The sequence below is a fragment of the Euprymna scolopes genome, chromosome 46 (genome assembly GCF_053919585.1).
Source record: "Euprymna scolopes isolate OS-2025 chromosome 46, ASM5391958v1, whole genome shotgun sequence".
In the NCBI taxonomy this organism is placed as follows: Eukaryota; Metazoa; Mollusca; class Cephalopoda; order Sepiida; family Sepiolidae; genus Euprymna; species Euprymna scolopes.
In genome coordinates, this window is record NC_136527.1 from 195,149,262 (window position 1) to 195,172,268 (window position 23,007).

The 23,007-nt window shown below is 29.1% G+C and overlaps 1 pseudogene; it reads left to right on the plus strand.

The window, feature by feature from the left end:
- Positions 1 to 6,363: 6,363 nt before the first annotated feature.
- LOC145271690 (U1 spliceosomal RNA) lies at positions 6,364 to 6,510 on the plus strand (annotated as a pseudogene).
- Positions 6,511 to 23,007: the final 16,497 nt, after the last annotated feature.

Below are 23,007 nucleotides of genomic sequence, written 5' to 3' on the forward strand. Positions count from 1 at the left end.
CAATTCATTCAAAAATATATATGAAGCTATAAAAAGCAGGTTTATTTTTTTTAGATAAAGCATTTCATTATTATTTGGATTAGTCGAATTACCGTTAACGCTCAAAATGAGAACAGTATTCCGAATAATAATGTGACTTCTTGCAACATATTGTTATCAAACTCGATTCGGTTAAACTTACGATGACCTTCACTCATTATTCCAGACTTAAACCCAATTATTAGTTTGCCTGTTTCCCATAAAATCAGCATTAAACGAACAATAATGAAAGTGTAGTAGCTGTTTCTAATTTGTTTGCTCATTTCAACCGTGTTTTGCGTTATCATCATTGTAGCTAGTTCAAGAGAGGCTTCATTTGTCATGGGTTTTGCCATCCTCCCATACATTACGTGTCTTTGATAGAGAAGTAGTTTAATGTTGTAAAATGATGCACCGCCTCCCGGGTATGAATATGGTAGAGAATAGAAAAGGACACAAATCAATACTTCACAATCAACTGCTCACCGTGTAACTTGTTCAAACGCTCTTTTATTTACCTTATATATTGTTTCAGGGGAAGGTAACTCTTCTGGGAGTTATGTCCCTTTAGTTGCAAACATTGGTCACCGGATATACGAGAAGAGAGACCCTTCCTGGACTGAACACGATAAACACTACACATTGTCTCCCTATAAATACGTTAATAAACTTTCCTTCTTTTATTTAAATGCGCAGTACATATTAATCTCTTTATTTCCCTCACGGAATACAGTTTCTTGATTATCCTTATAGGATATGTGCGCGCGCTTACGCGTACAAAAATGGCCAGCCGTGATAACATAGAATTACATGGCTTCATATATGGAAAACTACTTGTTTTTTGTCTAATTTGAAATTTTCGCCAATACTACACTGTGACAAGGCAGTTTGGTACGCGAGTGCATATTTAACAGCCTTCGTTTATGATCGTGCGAAACGAAGGATGGGCTGTGGAATGGAAAATAGTCCCAGTTAATACCATACAAACGGTAAATTTGCGACGGAAACGGTTACCATATTCTTTTAAAGCACACCGAAAACTACAAAAAACTATATTTTTTCTATACAAATGTGAGACGAACCTTAAAGTAAAAAAATACCGATTTTTCTTTATTTTTTAATTTCCTCGTGTCTTTATTGAAAGATGAAAACAAAAAAAAATCGAAACCTTTTAGCCAATAAACACTAAAATGCCCCCCTCTCAGGTGGGCAGAAAGTGGATACTCATTTTAAGTTGAATTTACATGGAAAAGTGACCACCCGCTTTTCGAAAAAATAATTTCTTCATATCATGAAAACTATTTTTTTTTTTTTTGCGACGGAAACGGTTTTCAGATTCGTTTTTAGCACAACAAAATCTACAAAAAATATTTCGTTACATACGAACGTGAGACGGGCTTAATGTAAAATGTTATCCCCTTTTTTCATATCCAAGGTCATTGTACAGAGGGAAACAACTCCATTTCACTAAGAGATTCGTTTATTTTATTTTTTCCATCTCATAATTTAGGACGCTACTACTAAATATGTTTTTATTAAATCAAAACATAAAAAAAAGCTGCAACGATTTTTTTTTAATGTTTGACACGGTAAGTTTAGGAAAAGGAGTTAAAGAAAAACCATACAAAATACTGTTAAAAAAACACCGAATATATGTCAGCTTATGTCACAGTAAAATATATTTAGCAAGTTTCCAACAGTATTTTGCATATTTTTTTTTTTTAACTTCTTTTCCCAAATCTACCGTGTCAACGAGAGAGTCAGTCGCCATCTTTAACTTTCCAATACATCGGTAAACACTGTATGGTTTTTGAGCTGAATAAACATGTTCAATTAAATATAAACACTAAAAACATATCCAGTTATTTAGAAAAGTAACTTATCTTGCCTTTGATAACATTTATTTGTTCTATATTTGTTTTATGACAACTTTTTCGAATCTATGTGTACAGTAAAACAAACCCAATTAGTCTTTAAGCTTAAAACCCAAAGAATGAAAACATTGCAAAACGTTTTGTTACTACATTTTTAAATTAACAAAAAAATGTCTGGTAAGATTTGTTGCGAAAATAAAGGAAAATGCAACGATAGCTGAAGAGGAAATTGGGATTTAAACAAACAACTGTTTTTTTTTTAAGCTGTGGCGACTTTTTTTTTCTGTAACACATTTTCCCATGAAATTTATTAATTAATTTTAAAAAGTAGTAAAAAAAAAAATTAAAAAAAAAAAGTAGTCGGAAAAATTCCATTTTTCTTTTGTAATGTTTTCATTCGTTTGGTTTTAAGCTTAAAGATTATTTTTTTATAGAACCTCACAATAATATTTACGTTTTAATAAAAATGTAGTTGAAAAAAAATAGAAAAAGTTGCCGCAACTTTCCTTTTCAAATGTTTTCATCAAAAGGAAATATCGTTGGTTTTAGCGTCGTAAATTGTGATATGAAAACAGAAACGATTCTCTTAATAGTCGCATAAAGACTACGTTTTGTATTATTAAGGTTATCAATATTGTAACATAAAAAATGCTGCAGTTTTTTTTTTAATGTTTTGACTTAATAAAAATATCGTTGGTTTTAGTATCCTAAATTATGAGATGAAAAAATAATTCCTCTACAATTATTGTTGCATTTTCATTTTTTGTAATGTAATAAAAAAAACTATGATATGAAAACAAAAACGATTCTCTTAATAGTCGCATAAAAACTACATTTTGTTTTAATAATGTTATTTTGTATATATATTGTTAGATTAAAACAAAATCGTCTCAGCTTATTTTTTTGATGTTTTGATTTAATAAAAAAATATCGTTAGGATTGACGTCCTAAATTATGAGATTAAAAAAATGAACGAATCTCTTAGTAATATGGAGTTGTCTCCCTCTACATAATAACCTTGTATAAAAAAAGCGTGGTTCGCCTAAAAAAGGGAACTATGCTAAATTATCGATATATTATAGGAGATTGCCTTAAAAACTTCAATTTATATTAATTAAAAACTATTTCATGAGATCAACAGAAATGCTCCAAGCAGTTGGTGTCTATTTTTTTCTAACATTAAAAATAATAAACGATAGTAAAACTTGCGGTAAATGCGCACTTTTACAGTTCTTGTAAAATGAAAAAGAGAATTTAAATTTCGTTTCGTTTTAAATTCTGATCATTTTTACATTACGTCCAACTCATCGTTCACATTCGACGTGTCTACTTTATAGATTTTCGGGTATGCTGAAAAGGTTATGGGCGTTTAATCTGAAAGACGTTTTTAACATGAGAAGGTTAGGGGTGTCTATTTCGCATGTCGTTCTTAACATGGGACGTTGGATTCGTTATTTGTTGTAAGTTTACCCGAAAACAGTAGTAACAGAAATGCTTCATCAAGTTGGGTTTTTTTCATATTACATTAAAAATAATAAATTATATTAATATGTGTCTTTTTTTAACATTGAAAATAATAAATTATATTAACATGTGTCTTTTTTAATATTACATTAAAAATAATAATTTATATTAATATCTGTCTTTTTATTTTCATATTACACTAAAAAAAAAATTATATTAATATGTGTTTTTCTCATATTACATTAAAAATAATAAATTATATTAATAGGTGTCTTTTTCATATTACATTAAAAATAATAAATTATATTACTATCTGCCTTTTTTATATTACATTAAAAATAACAAATGATATTAATATGTGTCTTTTTTCGTTATTACATTAAAAATAATAAATTATATTAATATGTGTTTTTTTTCATATTACATTAAAAATAATACATGATACTAATATGTGTCTTTTTTCATATTACATTAAAAAATAATAAATTATATTAATATGTGTTTTTTCATATTACATTAAAATAATAATATGTGTCTTTTTTAATATTACATTAAAATAATAAATTATATTAATATGTGTATTTTTCGTATTATATAAAAATAATAAATTATATTAACGTGTTTTTTTCGTTATCACATTATAAATAATAAATTATATTAATATGTGTCTTTTTCATATGAAATTAAAAATAATAAATTATATTAATATGTGTTTTTTTTCATATTACATTAAAAAATAATAAATTATATTACTATGTGTCTTTTTCATATTAAATTTAAAATAATAAATTATATTAATATGTGTCTTTTTCATATTAAATTTAAAATAATAAATGTATTAATATGTGTCTTTTTCATATTACATTAAAAATAACAAATGATATTAATCTGTGTCTTTTTTTCATGTAACATTGAAAATAATAAATTATATTAATATGTGTCTTTTTTCATATTACATTAAAAATAATAAATTAAATTAATATGTGTCTTTTTTCATATTACATTAAAAATAACAAATAATATTAATATGTATCTTTTTTCAAATTACATTAAAAAATAATAAATGATATTAATATGTGTCTTTTTCAAATTGTATTAAAAAATAAATTAAAATAATATATGTCTGTTTTTTTTAATTACATGTTAAATATTAAATGATATTAATATGTTTTTTTCATATTACATTAAAAATAATAAATTATATTAATATGTGTCTTTTTTTCTTATTATATAAAAAATAGTAAATGATATAAATATATGTCTTGTTCATATTACTTTAAAAATAATAAATTATATTAATATGTGTTTTTTTCATTATTAAATTAAAATAATAAATTATATTACTATGTGTCTTTTTTATATTAAATTAAAGATAATAAATTATATTAATATGTGTTTTTTCATATTACATTAAAAATGATAAATTATATTAATATGTTTTGTTTCATATTACATTAAAAATGATGAATTATATAAATATGTGTCGTTTTTTTGTTATTACATTAAAAAAATTAAATTATATTAATATGAGTTTTTTTCATATTACATTAAAAATAATTAATTATATTTTTATGGGTTTTTTCATATTACATTAAAAATAATAAATGATCTTGATACGTGTCTTTTTTCATATTACATGAAAAATAACAAATTATATAAATATGTATCTTTTTTCATGTTACATTAAAATAATAAATTATATAATTATCTGTCTCTTTTCATATTCCATTAAAAATAATAAATTAAATTAATATGTGTATTTTTTCATATTACACTTAAAAAATAAATTATATTTATATGTGTCTTTTTTCATATTTAATTAAAAATAATAAATGATATAAATATGTGTCTTTTTTCAAATTACATAAAAAATAATAAATGATATTAATATGTGTCTTTTTTCAAATAATATGAAATAATAAATTATAATATGTGTCTGTTTTTTTCATATTACATGTAAAATAATAATTATATTAATGTTTTTTCATATTACATTAAAAATAATAAATGATATTTATATGTGTCTTTTTTTCTTATTATATAAAAAATAATAAATGATATGAATATATGTCTGGTTAATATTACATTAAAAATAATAAATTATATTAATATGTGTTTTTCTTTAGTTATTACATTTAAAATAATAAATTATATTACTATGTGTCTTTTTTCATATTAAATTAAAAACAATAAATTATATTAATATGTGTTTTTTTCATATTACATTAAAAATAATAAATTATATAAATATGTGTCTTTTTTCTTTATTACATTAAAAATAATAAATTATATTAATATGTATCCTTTTTTCGTTATTACATGTAAAAATAATAAATTATATTTATATGTGTCTATTTTCGTTATTACATTAAAAATAATAAAATCTATTAATATGTGTTCTTTTTTCATATTACATCAACAATAATAATAATTTATATTAATATGTGTCTTTTTATTCATATTACATTAAAATAATAAATTATATTAATATGTGTCTTTTTTCATATTACATTAAAAATAATAAATTATATTAATATGTGTCTTTTTTCATATTACATTTAAAATAATAATTTATATTAATATGTGTTTTTTCATATTACATTAAATAAATAATAAATTATATTAATGTGTCTTTTTTCTTATTATAGAAAAAATAATAAATGATATTAATTCTTCATATTACATTAAAAAATAATAAATTATATTAATGTGTTTTTTCATATTACATTAAAAATAAAAAATGATATTACTATTTTGTGCAAGTGTTTGTAAGTTTAAATGATAGTAATATTTTTGTTATGAATTGTTGTTATTGGTGAATGAAATGTTGTGATATATTAATATTGGTGAGAATTATATGGAACATATTTAGTATTTTATTCATTACTGTCAGTAGTTACTATATACGTATAATATAAATACGTATATATATATACGTATAATAATATAAATACGTAAATATATATACGTATAATATAAATACACTAGTGTGACTGCCATAAAATTTATACTTACCTGACGTAGAGGTCAACGATGATCATTTAGGTCGCTCCTCCAGAGTGAGGCCCTGGGTTGACCTTTGCGATCGTCTCAAATGTGGACGACTCGGACGCGTTATTTCCAAGTGTGGGGTCTGCGTACGCGCTTACCCCGATAATATAATCAAAATCAGAAACCCTACCATACTACTTCTTCTGAGCAGAAAACCTTCATTTCCCAGCTACATCCCATCCGTATGTTTTCAGCTCCCAAAGACGTGTGTCACCAGTTTATCATCCATTTTAATCCGAACGTTGTGATAGTATCTAATCTGCATGTACATATAATCAACGTTTGCCCTGAACATATCAATCTCGTAAGCGTAAGAAATCCACCGAGCTGTCAACTTCAACAACTGAAAGTGTCTTCTTTCGATATAGATTGATGAATGAAAACCTCTAAACAAACTACCGCAAAATTAGTGTGTCTATTGGTTGAACTGCACACATGACCCCGAAAATTGGGCATCTAAACAAAATGAAATTATGTGCACAGGTATTTTTGCTTACCAAAATATATTATTTAATGAAGGTGGATGTTGTAGACGGATGACTCGTGAAAAGACTCAATTCTCTTAACTTAATTGTGAAAGGATTAGCTGGTGTTTTGCCTGGCGAATAGACAATGTGGTAATATGTGCATAAAGGGAAACCCTAACTTTAAAACACACCGGAAGTTGGCACATACGTCTTTCAACTGAGGTATGGAAGCACAGAATCGATACAATTTTTAATTATATTTTATGTTTATTTTTCTCACCCCTTATAATAAAATATATAAAATACGTAAACTTTTTATTTCAATTATTTTATTTTTTGATCGCAAATCTTTTCAAATAACTATTCTTATTTAAGTTAATATGTTATATATTTTGTCAAACTATTTAGATATTTTAAAAATATATTTATTTGAAAAGATATAAATGTATCGCATTTTTTACAGTTTTAGTAGTTTTAAAAAACTGAATGTGCAACAGAAAACTGTTTAACAGTTTAAAAAAAATTAAATTCAAACAACATAATATGTACGAATCCAGTAAATGATATTGCCGAAACAGTTATTTTTAAATCGGCGACACCACAGGAATTCCTGGCTCATGAAATGTTCTATATATAAATACGTAAATCAATTTTTTAAATATTTTTATCGCATATGTTTTCAAATAACTATGTTTAATTAAGTTAATGTTATATATATATATATATATATATATATATATATATATATATATATATATATGTATATATGCATATATACATATATATATACATATATATATATATATATATATATATATATATATATATTGAAGTTAAATTATGTACATCAAAATATATACACATATATTTAAGTTATGAATTTATTGTTTGAAACAAGAAATATATAGAGAAAACATACGCTTATTTCATTAATCCATGGATTTTCAATAATGGCTCATATCACCAGAGGAAATTAAATGCAATTAGCAAAATATTCAGCTATGAATAAACAAATATTTTGCATTTTAGCACATATATTGAAAATGTTATTTGTATGGTGAATAAGAGTTATATAAAAATGGATTTCATACAACCTGGGCTATCCATTATCAGAATGAGTTCTGTATTTTAAACGTATATATTGCTCTACTTTTAAATATTGACTAGGATCATTCTGAAAGTATTACCTCAATGCAATATCTGACAGGACAATTCACTTGATCTCTAATCAGTGACTTATCTAATTGCCTGTCTTGCCGCACTGATGAGCTGTGATACAACGAAACAGTACTGTATGCACACGACTATAATGCTTCTTATCTTGAATTGAACATATTTAGAAATGATATACGAATTACCATTGGCGCATTAAGCGATGCTCTTTGTGGAAACAAACCGAGCTTAGGTATTTCAGACGATATCAAAACATCGTTAATTCACTACTCGCACAGCAGCCGCCAATTAGCGTAATGGTTAGAAGCCTTGACTATCGGGTTTCGATACTGGCTTGAGGCAGTTTCCTATCTAGCCGTACTGATGAGCTGTGATACAGCGAAACAGTACTGTATGTGGATGACTATATATATATATAAATATATATATATATGTATATATATGTATATATATATATATATATATATATATATATATATATATATATATATATATATAAATAAGGGGGTAGTCACCAACAAATGTGTATTTTTTAACATTATTTTATTATTCCGTGTCTTGGTTTTTCATTGAGAATTCTGTTTGGATCATTGTAATAATCTTTTTAAATCATTGAAATCGTTTTTACGCGTTTCAGATGTTCTGCGAAGCGTTCTCGTCAGAAATTATTTTCAAATGTGTTGGAGATGTAAAAATGGCATTTTCGTAGTTCATTTGAAGTGTTTCCAAGGGGTGGACACGTGTAAGTGTCTATTATTCATTGGCATGTTCAATTTTTATTACTCTTTTATTGGGCTTGTCGAGGCCGCTGACCTCGGCTGTAGTCACTCTCTCTCTTTCTGCTTGTGTTTTTTTTTAATTTTTCCTTTAGGGTAGTGTGTGTGTGTGTGAGAGAGAGAGAGAGAGAGAGAGAGAGAGAGAGAGAGAGAGAGAGAGTTTTCTTTTATTGGTTTGAGAATGTGTGTACTGTTTTATAGTATTATGAGGTTATTTGCTTCCCTAGGAAGGTGACTGTGATCCAAGGTCGTTACTAATGTGTATGTGTGAGGAGGGGGGACCAACTCTTCTGAAATAAGGGTAGGGCTGCTTTCATTCTATTTTGATATTTATTTTTTGGATTCTTGGATTTTAGTATTGGGATTTTTCGTTTCAGTCTTTTCGGGTATTCCTTATATTATGTTTGTTTAGATAGAGGGGTGTATTTAAAAACATTTAAACTTCTGCACGTTAGTACTGTTGGGGAAGCAGGGACCTGGAATGGAATTCCTGAGTCTAGCGGTTCTGGGGAAGAAACTATTGGAGTAAAAAGATATTTTACATCTAGGGATCTCTACAGTGTGGGGGAGGGATTTAGTAGCTTGTCGGGTTTTTCGAGGGTGCTAACGTCGTGGGGGCACAAGTGATTGCACCGAGTTTTAGAAAAAGAGAGACTTGAGCCTAGATCATCGGAGAGGACAGACGTGTTTGCGAGTTTCCCCTTTGGGAAGACTCAATAAGTTTCGAAACAGAGATGGAAAGCGCCACACTCAGGAAAGGGTTCAAATCTCTCCCGATCGGCATCAAAAGTCTGATTCCTGGTCAATTTAAATAAAGATTCTATATAGAAATAAACACCTGTCTTGGTTCATCTGTAATCTCCCACCCAGAACAGATTTTGCCAGCCACCCGAGACAATGGAAGAGAGCTCAGGAGGAAGGCACAGAAAAGAAACGATCAAAAGATATGTCTTAAGATGTTTTACTTCACACATGACACAACACACTTGTAGACATTTAAATGATCACGAGCCATTGAGAAAGATTAGGGCGTTTAAAGTCAAGTCTACCCTATTAAGTCGGAATTGGCACAAACGAACTTTTCTTTATATTACACAAACACAAACATATATGAAAGGTGATAACGTCAGGTTATGTGAAATATAAAAACACACGTACAAACATTAATGGATGAAAGGTGACAACGTAGTATAAATATTAATGTAGGAAAAGGTTTGTACAAATATAACTTTATGCGAAAAGAAATGTATTTGAGCTTTTAGTTTTAAAGTTGTCACTTCGAGTTTACAAACACCGTTTTGTAAGGTATTGAGACAGGTTTTGCATATACCGCTTAGCAAGTGTACATTACATTTTTAGCATCGTGACCAAACACACATATTCATGTAAAACGAATATAAATTTATGTGAAAAGGTTTTAACATATATACAAATATAATATACGTGGAACGTGATAATATTGCGCATGACTGCTTATTTAAAATTGTTAACTTCTGAAATACCGATGTCATTGTTTAAATATTGTTGGCATAGTAATATAACAGTGATTAGAGAATTCGGTTCTTTTTATGTGATTGAGGGTTCGAGGGTATTTTGCCACCTAAACTCAAGTGTTGCCATGAAAGTTAAGTTTGTTTTACACTTCATAAAAATTCTATTCAATAACGGTACATATGTACTTATTGTACCGTGTAAAAATCATAGCGATATTATTTCGAGTGCCATTCTTATCATGCGGTGGGATTAGTGTGGTCTGATTATTCTGTACTTTTACCTAAATAGTAATAATAAGATAAGAAATCGTCAAACTTGAAATTAACTTGAAATTATTGTTTACAAAATAATAATATTTTAAATTTTAAAGTATCAGTTTCCTATATAAATTTTACGTAAAATGTGCACCCACTTCATGGTCAATGAGGCATGCAATCGTTCGCAGTTTCCAATTTTGTGGCTCATATCATTTTTGTTCTTTATAAATGAGTAAATAACTCTTTAGGGAGTTATGCCCATTTGATTGCTCGGTTTTAAAATATAAACCTGATTAATTTATTTATTGCGGACTATTATCTTCATCTTTTTTCCTTGTTTCGCGACGTTTCAGCCAACTATTCCCCTGGCCTTCACCAGGTGGTAACCGCGATGGGATAAGAACTTGGAATCTCCTAACGACATCCCCAGCAATTACTGTCTTCCTAGTTGGCCGAAACGTCGTGAAACAACAACTAAATAAGTCGAGGATAAATAAGTCCGCAATAAATAAATTAATTAATAAGATAATACTCATCTCAATAATGAATTCCGATTAAATAATAAATAAACCTGATTGTTTAATCTTTATATTTTTTTTATTTGGTACTTCTACACTTTATCGCCGAAACTGGAGACGCCACTTTAATTCGCGCACTTGTCGTGGAAATCCAAGGGAGAAATCATTATTTTAAACGATGACCGAAGCATGAAATAAATAACAAAAATAAACTAAATAATGATTTTTCGGTTTCATTTAAACTAATTTCAAAGTTGCTTTAATTCAAAAAAATCATTAAAATTATTTATTTGTTCTAAAAAAAAAACAAAAACAACAACAACAACAACAACAACAAACTATTTTATAAAAATCCAATGTTGCTTTCATTACAAAATTGTTTTATTAAAATTATATTTTCTTACGCAAGCTTTTCAATAAATGTTTTTACTATTTTGATAATTTTTTATACACTAAATGGCGCTCGCCCAGTTTAGACAATCCAATTATGAATATGTCATTTTCAATTTCAGTTTTTAATATATATATATATATATATATATATATATATATATATATATATATATATGTGTGTGTGTGTGTGTGTGTGTGTGTATACATATGTATATATATATATATGTATATATGTGTGTATATATATGTGTGTATATATATATATGTATATATGTGTGTGTATATATATATATATATATATATGTGTGTGTGTGTGTGTGTGTAAACTTTCCCGTTTTCATCAATTAAATCGAAACATTTCCAATTAAACACTTACGGATATATGTTCTCTTTCACTTTCTTTATTTACTTTTTTTCAAAGTTCTTTCCGGAATTAATTAATATCTACTTTAATTTTTATCTTTTTTTGTTGTTGTTATTTATTTCTAACTTCAGTCATAGTTGAAAATAATGATTTCTCACTTGGATTTGAACGACAGGTGCGCGAAATAAAATGGCGTCTCCAGTTTCAGCGATAAACTGTAGTAACAACTTTTTTTTCTTTTTTTTTTTTTTTTGAAATTCACATAAGAAATCGTAACAAGCCTTAATCATTGACATAATCTAAACTTGATAGGAACACATTTGTTTATTTTCTTATTTTTACACAAGGAACGAAATAATGATTACACCTGTTATACGGTGACCTGAAATCATTGTTTTTAACAGTTATTTTCTCTTTAAATGATTTTATGTTTAAATCGTGTTTTTTTTTTTTTATTCTTTGTATATATTGTATTAAGAATGGACAACTAATTTTGAATTGACAGGAAAACAATTCGACACATTTAACTAATGAACAGGCATTTTTTATACGAGGAACAAATTAATGATTACACCGTGATTCGATAACCTAAATTCATTGTTCATTAGAAATCGATTTTCTCTTTTCAAAGTTTTATGTTAAATTATGTTTTTTATCTTTTAATTTTTATTCTTTTATATTTTCATATATTTTGTTTCTTAATGAATTGGACACACAAAACAAAAGTTTTATCAATTTACTAAAGAAATCATAAACAAAACACATTTTATGTGTTGAACAAAGAAAAAAAAAACGAATTCATACGGGATTTTTTTTATTGAATTCCAAGAATGAAAGGTAAGTTTTTCTTTTTACACTTTAAGAAAAATTCCGTTCACTATTCTTTAAAATTTATAAAATATATAAGATCGCAATCCAATAATAATAAAAGAATACTGATTAGCCCATACTTTATAACAGACGTGAATAAAAAAAAAGTTTAAATTCCTGATTAGAAAAAAATATTATTTCATCTGACATTAAGATTTTTGTCGAAGATACGTTTATTTAAGTCAAACTTGTGTGATTTCTGACAAAAAAATGTTAACTATAATAACAATAATATAATTCGAAGTTAATCGAATTATTAGACAATTGAACAGTAAATATGTTCAAAATGAATAGTCGATGCTCCAAATGTATAAAAATGTTGACCCTTTACTTAAATTAACCAATTTTAATGATTTATTTATTTATTTATTTTATTTTACTATAATGATCACTAAATATGATTTTTATCCGAATCTTAGTGGAAATTCATCATAAATCTGGAATTTAACCAATTATTATGAAATGTTCAAATACTGATCACTAAATGTAAGGAAAAGGAACCCATTTTTCTTTTTTAATAGTATATTTTGGTTAAACCAAAGGCACCTTTACCAAAATTTTTTGTTTCAATAAATAAATAAAAAAATTGAATGAATTTAATTTTTTCAAAAACATTACAAAAAAGCCCCTAAAGTCTGTATTAATGAATTCGATATAACTCGACAGATCATATGTTTTTTTTTAAATTTTCGATTACTTTTTTTTTTTATTGTGCAAAATGATTTATTTTAATTTTCAATTCCGTTTTTATTGTGTTTTGATAGGTAATGGATTTATTTTATTGTGTTTGAAATGCAGGAAATATAAAAATTATGTAGTGTAAAATGAATAGCCGATGCTATGCTCGATATTTATAAACATTTGGACTCTCTCTCTCTCTCTCTCTCTCTCTCTCTTTCTTCCTTTCCCTCTTAACTTAAAAATTCACAAAAATTCAAGAAATTAATCAATTTTATGAAAATGTCAGTGTTTATCGAATAATAATCACGGAATATATTGAACCCCCTTCTTTAAATCCTATTAGGAAAAAAAGTATTATTTTGTTTTAACAAAAACACCTTTCTAAAGATGGTTATCGGTAGTAAAACAAGAATCTATTTTGATTTTTTTAATGAAAATAAAGCATCGTAAATTTAACAATAAAAACATTTTTTCAGCAACACTATGAAAAAGTCCCTACACATCGTATTAACGAAATCGATATAACTAAAAAAAAAAATTATATCTGAAACTAATTCTATTATCATTGAATTAATCATTGTTTATTTAATATTTTCACACAAAAGAAAATATAATTGAAAAAATATTTTCTCGTTTTTTAACGTAATTTTTAGATGTAAGATTCTAATATTTTCCTTGCATGAATGAACGTGTAATCTACAGTGTAACATAATGTTTATAAAATCTTGAAAAAAAATCGTTCGCTATTTGAATAGGGATAAAGTTAAGATAAACTCCAATTTAATGTCATAATTTAGTCTCAGTAGTTTATTGACACTATACGGCGTTTAGCCCTTTTTTTTATCTGGAAATCGTTAGTAACATCTTGTGGATAACCTTTACGGAGATGGTCCCAACGTCCGACTCGTTCTGAGCTCGGGGAGAGGCCGTCTGACGTAGGCGGTATGGAGGCAGAAAATTACCCCTTCAATAGAGTGCCCAGTTAACTTAAGAAGAAAAAAAAACCGTTCCAATAATTAGAATTTTTATTTTAAACAGTTCAAATAATTAGAATTTAAAAAAATAAACAGTTCAAATTTTTGATAATTCAACAGTTCAAATAATTAGAATTTTACAAAATAAACAGTTCAAATAATTAGAATTAAAAAAAAAAACAGTCCACATGATTAGAATAGTTCCACGTGGTTAGTTAACCCTATAAAATTCTGCGATTTGTTTCACAATATTTGTAAAAACATCTGTCTAGGACATATCGCATATTTTAGGGTTAGGGTAATTTTCTTCCTTGACACCGCCTACGTCAGAAAGCCTCTCCCTGGACTCAGAACGAGGCGGACGTCGGGACCATTTCCGTAAAGGATAACCCATCTTGTGAATGTAACAGTTCTGGCTTGTAAATACCTACGAATTTTCATTACCGCAAACATGAAACTTTTTTTACGATTTGCGAGTACTTTTTTATGAATTATCTGAGTTTCACAACAGTCCTTACACCAAGGGTTATATTTTCTATATATTTTAATCCAAGAAAATATATATCTTACAAAACACAACCATATTACCTTGTGTAGGGATTTTTTTATGATTTGTGAGTACTTTCTCGTTAATCATCTAACTTTCAAAACAGTCTTTTTTATATATGTTAATCGGAGAAACTATATATCTGTTGAGAGAGGAGAGGACAGGATGGCCTGCTTGTGTGATAGACGACCCCGTCCTCATTGTGTATGGTGAAAGAATGTATTGAATGGCAGGATTGAAAAAGCAAAAAATCGACGAAAAGCTACCGATAATTATCAGCGAAAGAAATGCAATTTATTTACATAAATGTACATGAGAAATATTAAGAAGCAGATAGCAAGAATAAGAGTTTGTTGAGAAATAAGAGTTCGTTATGTGCGATTGATAATAGGCTGACGAGTTAGTCAGGAACTGGTTGGGTGGCCGATGCCCCCACCCGGATCGATTTCTGTCACGTCTTGACTGGTCGAGCGTTCAGTTGAAAAGAGACAGAGATATGAGAAACAGGAAGTGACATAGCTAGGTCGCTCTCTGAGTTAAAGGGCGACAAGCGAGTTAGCCTGGGAATTTCAATTTCCACATATCTAACAAAACAAAACCGTATTACTTTGTGTGGGGATTGAGTTATGTTTCATAGGAAGCCATTAAAATTGTTCTAGATGACTGCCAGCAACGATTGTAAGAAAGTAATAAAGAACGCAAGAGAGTTGTATGCTCAGTCCGTCTAGTACAAAGTAGGTGAGTAGAGGCTTGGTTCCCACCAGTTCTGGCAAATAGCAAACAGAATCCTGAACAGAAGCATGTGTTCTATCCCAACTATCATCAATGGACCTGATGTAATCTCGTCAGCATCAGACAAAGCCAAACTCTTTGCCAAGAACCTTGCAGCTAATTTTACCCTTTGCGACCAAGGCCGCCAACCCCAATATTTCCTCCTGTATCAGAAAACACGCTATGTGATGTACAAATATCCGTACGTGATGTTACCAAGCTAATTAAAAACATTTATTCCAGTAAAGCAACCGGCCCTGGCGGTATTCCAATTATAGTAATAAAAAAAAACTTCAACCAGAACTAGCGGCCTTCCTTACAAAACCGTTTAAACGTTGTCTTAAGGAAAATTGCTTCCCATCACCCTGGAAAATCTCATCAGTATGCCCCGTATTTAAGAATTCAGGTGATCGCTCATCCCCCTCTCAGTACAGGCCAATGAGTCTCCTGTGCGTCATGAGTAAGTTGCTGGAATCTGTGTTAAATGGAGAAGTAATCAACCATCTCAGCAAAAATAACCTTCTTAGTGACACACAATATGGTTTCCGTTCTGCTAGATCTACAGCAGATGTGCTTACAGCTATATCTCATAGGATTAGCGAATCTCTCGACGGAGGCCACCTTTCTAGGGCAATTGCTCTTGACATTTCAAAGGCCTTTGATAGGTTATGGCATAAATCAAAAGCTCACTGTATTAATGCTGGAGTCCCTCAGGGGTCACACCTGGGCCAAACTCATTTCCTGGTCTACATTGATGATCTTCCAAATCACATTCATACATCATTCATAGACATCTATGGTATCACATCTCAGACAGTGAACGGCCAAGTTATCTCCGATGTTCTCTCCTCTGATCTTGAGCACGTGGTACAATGGAGAAAGGAGTAGCTGGTTACTTTTAATGTATCTAAAACCAAGCTTCTCTCTTTACATCATCAGCGTTCTGATCCCTATCTAGCCTCAAGTTTTTATAAGCTTCTGGGCTTGACCTTTACACCTGATCTTAAATGGAACACGTACATCAAATCTGTTTCCACAGCCGCTGGAAAAATTCCCTCCAAAAATATATTGATTTTAAACTTTTCTTTCCCCTAACAATATATACTGTCTGCTTAGTCCGTGTAGATGAAATAATATTGATACAACATCTAAACATTTTAAATGTTTTGTAGCGGAATTGCTACACCATCCTTACACATTAAGCAATCTGAATATCGTCCGATACCGCATACAGCACTGCATCTTTTATGATATCATACCATCCCAGCCTGCATTTCATAAACCACTTGCAAAATGAATAGTGGTAGTTAAAATATGTACTAAGCCTTGTCAACTTGCACATTATGGCAACCGACATATGGTCCCTAATATTAAACTTCTTTGCAATTTGCACATTTCGTTTACTATTCTGTAACACGTAACTTTTAAAAGTACATAAAAATTGTGGTTCAAATTAAAGTTCAATATATTTCATCATTTCATAAAGATATGTGTTGTGAAGCACATACAATATTTATTTGCATAACCTCCATTTAATGGCAAGAAAAGTTCGCGGTACAAACAGTAAAGTGAATAATTAAGTACAATATTGATACTCAGTGTTACATGTATTATTTATCCACTGCTGATCTTATTACTTGTGATTAAAGTTTAATTTCAACTACCATACCATCTTGTCTGAACTTCATAAACCACACGCTAATTGGATAGTGGCAGCTGAGAAATGAGAACTAAGTCTTGTCAACCTGCACATTAAGTAACCTTATCGACACCAACGTATGGTCCCTAATATGTAGAAATATATCAATTTATAAATTCTTTTCAATTTGCATATATTTTTTACTATTGTGTAATAAAAAATAATGTGTATAATGTAATGTCATATTGTGTAATAATTAAAAATCCTTCAAGTTTAATTTTATCAGTTCATTAATATGTGAATCACAGACAGTTCTTATTTTTATAAGCTCAATTAGCCAAATAAAGGTTAAGTACAATAGGAATACTCGGGGTTCGTTTAATAATTACATCTTGCAATATGGCACTTACCTATCCACTGCTATTATTATATACTTAATATCATCTCAGAACTTTTAGACGACATGCAAAATTGATAGCAACAGTAGAATACTGTCTCAATACAATGTTCATGTAATTATCTTTATAAAGCATTAGGTGTAACAACCGTAAAAACTCACCAAATTAACCACAAACTTTATCTACACAAATCACAATTGATGCACAATAATCATCCACAATAAGACAGAAACAAAGCGTTTGACTTATAAATAAACAATAATATTATTATCCATTGATAAGTAATGGGATTCTATATTGATTTGCGTCATGTTACCAAGCTGATCAAAAACTTTGATTCCAGTAAAGCAACTGGTCCTGACGACATTCCAATTATAGTGCTGAAAATGCTTCAACCAGAACTAGCTCCCATACTTACAAAGCTGTTTAAGCGTTGACTTAAGGAGAATTACTTCTTACCACTCTGGAAACTCTCATCAGTATGACATGTATTTAAAAACTCATGTGGTCGGTCATCTCCCTCCCAGTACAGACCAATAAGTCTTCTGTGCGTCATGATTAAGTTACTGGAATCTGTGTGAAAATAGAGAAGTAGTCAATCACCTACACACACCACAATTGATGCAAAAGAATCATCAACAAAAAGACAGAAACAAAGAGTTTCAGCTCGTTTACTCAGTTGATCTACTGCTGTTCTTCATCGATTCGTTATTCAGCTACCATACTTTATAATACATTATAAATAATAATATAATACATCCTCGTTATAATACACCAGCATATTCCAGTACCTTCCTTTTCAATGCTTGTGAAACTATTCCTGCTGTTTTTTTCATTATCAATGACCTTGCTGGTATATAAATAATAACGTTGTTCGTATATAAATAATAACGTTGCTCATATATAAATAATAACGTTGCTCGTATATAAATAATAACGTTGCTTGTATATAAATAATAACGTTGCTCGTATATAAATAATAACATTGCTCGTATATAAATAATAACGTTGCTTGTATATAAATAATAACGTTGCTCGTATATAAATAATAACATTGCTCGTATATAAATAATAGCGTTGCTCGTATATAAATAATAACGTTGCTCATATATAAATAATGACGTTGCTCGTATAAAATAAATGAAATAAATTGTGAAGCTCTATTCTGTTTTTCATTACATATGGTCGTATACAACATAGAATTGATCAGAACTTTCTGTATTGGTCATGTTCGTTTGACTTATAACAACAGCATAAGCTTAATTTCATGACCGGGAAAAGTGCGGAACAAACAGTAAACAAAATAATGACAATATTGATATTCAGTTTTTTTTCATTACCAATAACGTTGCTCGTATATGAACTAAAATAAATGAAATAAACTGTGGAGATATAGTCCGTTTTTTTTTCACTACATATAACTTGATCGTATACAACCTAAAATTAATACGTACTTACTACATTGATCAATATTTCAACAATATTATTATCCATATGTTAAGTAACTTTATTATATTTTTATTCATTGTTAAGTAACTGGATTCGACATTGATTTAGATTATAAACTTAAAATTTTAAATTATTATTTTAATTCACTTTTTATATTTTAATATAAAATTATGCTTAAAAACTCCTATGATATTATTGTTTATTTTACTTAAATAATTTCATCTATTACAAAATATTATAAAATATTTAACACTTAAACAATATGAAAGTGAATTAAGGGTATATTCATGTGATTTTGAAATGTTTTGATAACATTAATGATATTAAAATATTAAATTATATTGTTTGTATTTGCAGATGTTCTGCTTGAACGTTTTTAATACAAGCTTATGGACCATCATTTTTTAAACAATATTCTATGGACAGTTATTGCCTTATGTGGCAGACAACAAAAACGTATGCCAAAAACTTTATTGACAATATGTGTGAGGAGTTGTTTTATCAGGATTGTTTAGCAAATAGTTATAAAAGCGTCACACATCTCAAATTAATAGGAAAATAAGAAAAGACAATATTTTAACTTTTACAAAATATTTCTTATCAATAAATGATAAGCGATATAAACTGAACTTTCTTTAACACAAAATTAAACTTGCATCAAAAACACTGAATTACGACTGAAAAAGTGTGGAAAAACGCCTTTTTTATAATAAAATAGTGAGAAACTGGATAACTTTTATTAAGACATGCATGTAAAAAGTGGGGAAAAGCCACTCTCCTGTAAAGAGTGTGGATATTCTTGTTATTACAAATCGGATTTAGTGAGACATATGAGAACTCACACTGGCGAAAAGCCACATTCTTGTGAAGTGTGTGGATATTCTTGTTCTAGAAAATCTTCTTTAGTGACACATAAGAGAACTCACACGGGAGAAAAGCCATATTCTTGTGAAATGTGCGCATATTCTTGTTCTACAAAATCAAATTTACTGGCACATATGAAAACTCACACTGTTGAAAAGCCACATTCTTGTGAAGTGTGCGGATACTCTTGTTCTATAAAATCATATTTAGTGCAACATATGAGAACTCACACTGGGGAAAAGCCACATTCGTGTGAAGTGTGCGGATATTCTTGTTCTGAAAAATCATATTTAATGGTTCATATTAGAACTCACACAGGCGAGAAGCCACATTCTTGTGAAATGTGCGACTATTCTTGTTCAACAAAATCAAATTTAGTGAAACATATGAGAACTCACACTGGAGAAAAGCCATATTTATGTGAAGTATGCGCATATTCTTGTTCTAAAAAGTCATCTTTATTGACACATATGAGAACTCATACTGGGGAAAAGCCCTGATTTTGTGAAGTGTGTGAATATTCTTTTTCTGTTATAAGTCAAGTTTGGTGGAACATACTGGGCAGGGCTGTCTCATAGATGAGAGAGAAACACTAAGAAAACCTGCCACATAGAAAGAAGGAACCGGCAGAAATATACCGCAACCTTTCAAAAGAGGAACCTTGAAGAGTGAGACCAACATCTGCGTGCAAAGTATTTTCTGGGGGAACTCACCAGGAATACATAGACAAAAACGGTTCCTTGGAACGGCTCAAGAGGGGAGCGCTCTACTATGATCAAGAAGAGTTATAATGGTAGCTCAAAACTAGGGATTGAGTACCAATGCATTCAAGAAGATGGCAGGTCTACCCAATAACAACAAATGCAGATTCTGCCACACGAAATTGGAAAGTGTGAGTTATTTGGTATCAAGTTGCAAGGTCCTTCTGGGAGATGGTTACTATACAGTAAGACATGATAGAGTATGTAAGTACCTCCACTGGACCATCTGTAAAGAATTAAACATCCAATGTAGCAGCAAATCCTGGGAACATCAACCCGAACAAACAGTTGAAAAGGACTTTTGACAATGCTGCTGTGAAGCCTGACATAGTTATATGAAATAAGTCCGAGAGAGTTGCAACCTTGGTTAAAGTGAGTGTCTCTAATGATGGAGGTTTGAACAGAGCTGAAAGGGAGAACCAGACCAAATATCAAGGTCTCATGTATGATATGAAAAGAAACTGGAACCTAAAGGGGATATCGATCATACTGGAATCTTAGAGAGGTATCAATCATATCAGGTATTATAAGTGCCACAGGGCTTATGAAGAAGAACCTGAAGTCCTACCAAACTTATATTCCTGGTGAACTAAGTCCTAAAGAGATCCCAACAATTGCACTTAAGGGAACAACAAGGATACTAAAAAGAGCTATCGGTTGGTTTCGATAAAAAGCAACGCACTGTTGGCTGATGGTTTGGCTGTCTCATAGCCAGCGTTACAATCTTCAAAGGATGAAAAATTTAAAATAAAAGGAAGTAGGTGCCACAGGGCTTGTGAAGAACCTAAAGTCTTACGTAACTAATATTTTTTGTTATTCTTGGTTAAATGCAAGAGAAATCCAGACAATTGTACTTTAGGGAACACCGAGGATACTAAAAAGAGCTATCGGTTGGTTTCAATAAAAAGTAAGGCAATGTCGGTAGCTGCTTTGGCTCCACCAAACGTTGCATTACAATATTCAAAGAAAGAAAATGAAAAAAGGTGTTAACTTTAATGCCTATTAGACACTCGATTGTCAAATGTCTCGATTTATACAAAGGTTTATCAGCAAAACCTGCCATGATGGTGTTGCTATGCTAGAAGTAAACGCTGTCCAAATATTCAAAATCACATCAAGTATTTGCTACCCAAATAAGATCTCACTATGGCTTACATTAGCTTTTACGAGGAATGGTTCACTTTCTCTAAATGATGTTACCTCAAATAATAGCACGAAGCTGGGTACTCCGCCAGATCAGATAGATTCTTGCCTTGTAATTCAGTAAGACAAAAGGACCAAAATGAAAGCTATACTACAACCTATAAAAATGGTTAATTGAGGTAAAATTATGGTCTTAATTTATTTACTCAGTGCTTGAGAGATAAAGAACTTTAATAGAACATTCGAATATCTATATATCTTATATAGAGATTTAGTGTTAGCTCCAGGTAGTGGGGCACTTGATTTCTGATAATTTTGACAGAAATAAAAAAAAGTGAAAGAACATAAATTTGCACAGTATGTAAATGTTCTCATAAATCATGTTTAATGACGCATATGAAAAAAACCCCAGTTCTTAAACGCAATATTTTTGCATAACATGTGAATAGTTTTGTCCTAAGTATTAAGATTTATTTATATGAGAACTTCAAGCTATACAGTATTATATATGATTAACTAAATTATTCGAAATATGTATTGGCATAATATGGAGAATAGAACAGAATATGATGAACTAAAGAACTGCTGAAATACGACATAATTTCTGATATATATATATATATATATATATATATATATATATATATATATATATATATATATATTGTGCAAATGAACTCATAAAAACTTCGGAAATATATGAGCATAATGTCTTGAACACCAAACCTTTGATAAAAGAGGAGAGCTATAAAAGAATTACGTTAAAACCCAATAGATCCAAACTCTAATAAATATTTAAATGGTAATAAAATCAAATGATAGCTTCAAGAGTGAATCAATTGACTCAATAAAACTTACTGATGTAAAAAAATAGAAAAGCCAACGATTGATTTTTTTATATTTATATTTACAGTGTAAACATTTCTGTTCTCGTAAATAATGTGAAAATAAAAATTGTTGTGAAAATAATTAATGAAACGCAGATAATGTTATATCTTTATTTAGTTTGAGATATATAAATTCAAATCGTTTTTTCTAGGCAATTGTAGCATAAACAAATG